The sequence below is a fragment of the Meriones unguiculatus genome, chromosome 2 (assembly GCF_030254825.1).
Source record: "Meriones unguiculatus strain TT.TT164.6M chromosome 2, Bangor_MerUng_6.1, whole genome shotgun sequence".
Classification (NCBI taxonomy): domain Eukaryota; kingdom Metazoa; phylum Chordata; class Mammalia; order Rodentia; family Muridae; genus Meriones; species Meriones unguiculatus.
Genome location: NC_083350.1, coordinates 31,854,158 through 31,859,122, shown reverse-complemented (window position 1 = coordinate 31,859,122; position 4,965 = coordinate 31,854,158). Strand labels below are relative to the sequence as shown.

At 41.1% G+C, this 4,965-nt stretch overlaps 1 pseudogene; it reads right to left on the bottom strand.

The window, feature by feature from the left end:
* Positions 1-4,182: 4,182 nt before the first annotated feature.
* On the bottom strand, positions 4,183-4,742 carry LOC110564911 (large ribosomal subunit protein uL6-like; annotated as a pseudogene).
* Between the last annotated feature and the right edge of the window lie 223 nt (positions 4,743-4,965).

Here is a 4,965-nt window from a genome sequence, read left to right as displayed (position 1 = left end):
TGTGACTCAAAGTCATGTTACTGCTGACTCCAAAATGTAACAGTCAAAGTCCTCATGATGGTTCTCATGGCAGAAGAGCCTGGATTCTCATTCCTTATCTCTCTACTCTTCTGTCACGCTGACATTTTGTTTCTCCTTTAAACTCTAGGCATGCTCTCGTGCCACGGTCCTCTAGTGCTTTTAAGTCTCAATGTAGACTCCTCTTCCTTGAAATATTTGCACTGCACTGATTCCTATAGCCAAGTCGTTGCTTGCTGTCCCCTTTCTGGAAAGCCTTCCCTGACCAATCTTGTTAAAAGTCCAACCCTGATCAGTCTCCTTTTCCTACCGTATACCTCCCTGCAATATTTATTGCTAGCCAATACAGAATACTTTTACTTTATTTGCTTATTTTTGACTTTTCTGCAGTAACAGAATATAAGACTATGAATTTAGTGATCATTTTTAGTTTTGTTCATTCAGGTTGTATCCTCAGTGCCTAACACACTGCCTGACATTAACAGGGCTCTCAGTCATTATTAAAAAATAATTTAATGACTAAGTATTTGGAAAACGAGGTATGACATTTTGACCTACAGGGCACCTTGACCATTTTAGTTACATCAAATACTCTTCATGGTTTTTGTTTTTCTCCAATAAATAAATGCAATATTTTTTTCATTCTTTACTAGATTCATTTGACAGACACAATCAATAAAGATTTAAGGTGATATTATTACTGAAGAAGAAAAATACCTACTATAGATATTCAACAATTGTTTGCTTTTGTGTTAAACAGAACTGTGCGATTTCTTTCTTTTCTTTTTTTTTCTTTCTTTTTTTTTTCTTTTTGTTTCGAGACAGGATTTTTCTGTGTTAACAGCCCTGGCTGTCCTGGACTTGCTTTGTAGACCATGCTGGCCTCAAACTCACAGTGATATGCTTGCCTCTACCTCCCCAAGTGCTGTGAGCCACCTCACCTGGCTCTTAACTATGGGATTTCTTTTCAAAAATTTGACCATACAGCACTATTCTAGTTTTCTTTCTGTTGCTGTGATGAAAACCATGACCAAAGCAGCTCTGGGAGGAAAGGGCTCATTTGACTTACAGGTTATAGCCCATCATCACAGGAAGCCAGGGCAGTAGCTCAAGCATGAACCATGGAGGACTGCTGCTCATTGTCTTGCTCTCCTTGGCTTGCTCAGCCTGCTTTCTTACACAACCGAGGAATACATGTGCAAGGGTGGCACCATGCGCAGTGAGCTGGACCCTCCGCATCAATCACCAGTCAAGAAAATGCACCGCAGACTTGCCCACAGAACTATCTAGTTGGGTAGTTTCTCAACTGAGTTTCCCTCCTTCCAAATGACTCCAGCTGGTATCATGTTGATGTAAAACTAGCCAGCACAGCGTACGTGCACGGGCACCTGCCTGAAGTGTTTTCTCAAGATTCATGCTGGTTGGTGTCCAATCCCTTCATCAAAGAGAAGCAACGGACCATTACGCCAAACTTTCCTTTTGACACTCAATGATAGCTGTAACCTGGTACAGTGTGCCATTCTGGCAAATCATAATTGTCATTAATAAAATATTTGTACAGTGTATTTGTCTAGGTCTATACCACTCGGAAAGTGGCATACCAAGATGGTGATTTGTTCTGAGGTCCACTATTTATGAGTAGCATGAAACTTGAAATACTCAGAATATCATAGGCGTATCATGGATGCTGTTTTTTTGGTTTGTTTTGTTTTGTTTTTCATTGGTTTTTCCCTGAGCTGGACCTGATGAGGGTAGCACAGCATAGATCTCATGAGAGGACTCACTAAAGGAACGTGTTCGGGGTATAGCCTTGAATGCCCGTTGCTCTTCAACGGTGCTTCTGATAAGGCTGTTTTTTTGTTCCCTGGGCTGTTTACAGCCGATGACTGAATGTAGTCTACCAGGAACAGGTAGACTACTGACTTCTCTTACAGGCAGCATGGGGTGTCCACACTGGTCTGGCTGAGAGAATCTCAGAGCTGTCCTGCAGTCTGGAGCTCTTCCTTCCCCACCTCCTTCTTGCATGTGTCTTGCTGTCTCACAAAAGCTGTAAAAATATTGCCATCTCAAGTTCTCTCCACTGTGCTCCTTGTCACCCTATCCTTTATCAGCAAGTTCCCCAATACATATCTATAGCACTTAATCCTGTTTTGGTGTTTGCCTCTCAGAAGACCTGAATTGTGAGAGGTTCCAGCAGCAGTGCCTGAAGAAAACATTCATGAGAAGGGATCCAGGGACTGACTCACTTATTGCCTTGTTGACAAGAAGAATTACATCCTGAAAGGAAAACAGGACATGGATGCTCTGCGGCTCAAGTGACAAAGAATTTACCTGTGATGACAAGTGGAAAATGTCTAGGTGGAGAATAACATCTTTACTGATGTGATGATTCAGGTATTTGTAAACTATGGAAATAATATCTATAAAAACTTCAGGGCTGTCTAGTTATTACTAGATTAATTGTATTGCTGCTTTCATGTGAACAGCAGAAACCCTGATATTTGGGATAGAGTCATATCTGTGGATGTTCCTGGGTATTGTGTCTCTGCTGGAATCTTCACAGTGAAGGAAGTGTGGGACTGCATCTATGACCATGTGGTCCAGCAGTCATGCCACAAGTTACTGCACCTAGAAGAAAGCAGTTTCATGGAGTTAGAAGCTGAAGGCCAGCTGAAGTGCTGGAATAGAAATGATATTGTAAAAGAAACCAGAGTCTTTAGATAGCACTATGTCTAAAGAAAAGAACCTGGAGTTAGTGTCCCTACTGGCTCTCATTTTCAAGTCCAGTGGGGAAGCATTGCTTCCCATCTGTGGACGAAAGACTATGGACATTGCAAGGTTGGGGTTCTTGTCTCCTTATTGCATCCTTCTTGTCAGAGGATACAGTAAGGATCTTATTATTGCTTATGGCAATTTGGAGTCTATGTGTTTAGAGAGCAGGCAGAAAAGCAGTCATTATCTTGGTAGGGACAGTGGTCGCTCATCATCAGATGGAATATAAGGCTGCTTTGATGCAGTTGAAGAAGGAAGAGATACCTGTAAAATCAAATGTGCATAGGTGCCTCTTTGTATTTATTGCTTAACTATGATCAGAAGCTACATACATACATACATACATACATACATACATACAGCAACTCTGACTGACAAGAGTGTGGTTACCAGTAGCTAAGATGTCTCTGAACAAACTTGGATCATATAATCAGAAAAGCCACGAAGACCAGCCAGCATGCCAGCTGAGTGAGAGAAGGCACCTGATGGGGGTAGCTATGGCTTCAAGGTCAAATGTAGCCATACAGATATAGTTCTTCCTATTGATCTGCCTTCTTCTATGTTTTCCCTAAGAGAAAAAGACCAATGGACTATGGAGAGCGCAGAGCAGCATAGAGAACTGTCACAGAGGTTCATTTTGGTCGGCACTGTTCATTGGCATAGGGTTTTATGTCTATGTTATAGCTGTTATCATCTTTCAACATTTTCTCAGAGTTATTATATATACTTCTATTATTTTTACCCCCTATAACTCTTACAAACATCTAAACATATTAAATTCTCAGAAGCATATACAATCACCAAGGTACTTAACCGTAGCTTATTAAATTCAAGAGCTGGTCTGTTTAACCGCACATTTTGCAGAAAGTATAAATCCAAGTTTCAGAAGGTTAAGTAAATAATAATAAGGTATTTTAATTCTTAAAAATAGTCACTACCTGTCTGTCATTGTCAGCCCTGACAGGTAAATGGGTAGGTGCTCAATGTCAGCGTTAGAGTCTGAAAAACTGGAACCTGCTGGAGTTTCTAACACAGGGTTGGCAATTTGTGTTTATACAGGCTTTTCAAGATTGCTTTAAAAGATGAATCATTTGAGATGCTCTGAAAACTCTGAGTTAATTAAGGCACGCATCATTTTTATCCTGCCAAACATGGAAGCTCAAATAAGCTTGGTAATGTGTCTAAAGCACAAACTAGAAATGTTAGCTAGAGCTGGTTTTTGAACCCTGGGTCATCTGATCTCAAAGTCTAGTCCCTTCTGGATATTTTTTTTTCAATGTAAGTCTTTTATTGTTCCCAAAGACATCCCAGATCATATTTATAATTCAGGATCTTGCTTTTGGAGCTGGGTAACTTAGGTCCTATTCATCAGCCCGCTGCACAGTTTCCTTTTCAGACACCATCCAAAACCTTTCTGATATCTTTGTTTTTGACTGTTGTGGCTTGCTGAATCAGAGCCACTGAGTTTGAAACAAGTATCATTTCCTTCAGGAATTAATTCATCCTTCTGGGCTTCAGAGACAGAACAAGCAAGACAGAACAAGCTTGAGAGACAGAACTGACCTCATCCAAACCCTGCGGATGTATTTTTCATCCAAGAAATTAAGGATTTCAACCGAAGACCCATTCTCCTGCATAGCAACGTTGATGGAGAAGTGAGCATACAAAGGCCTCATCTTGTAACGGAAGCCCAGTGTAACACCCTTGATCATGTTCTGAACGTGACTGCGGATGCCATGCTTTGACAGTGGCCAGTTCCTTTCTGTTGCCCCACCCTTTGTCAATCCAGAGCCTTCCCTTTTTCTTTCCAAGAAGACTCAGCTCTATGTTGATGTGATTGAAGTCCTTCTGCAGAGTATCTCCTGGTCCCTTCACAATGACTGGGAGCCCTCCAGAGTGATGTTGACATTTTCTGGGATGTCAACAGTCTGATTGCTGAGAATGGTCTTCATTCTCACAGAAGATAGGGCAAAGAGCCATTCCGGATAATTTAAGTAGCTTCCTTCTGACGGCTAACCTTGGTTGTCAATTTGACTGCCCCTGGTATCAACAAAAAACTAAGCAGCTGGCAAGACTATGAGGAATTGTCTTCATTGGATCATTTGAGGTGCAAAGACACAGCCTAAATCAGGACCAGCCTACATGAAAGAAAAAGAAAGCTTTTACTTTTTGCCT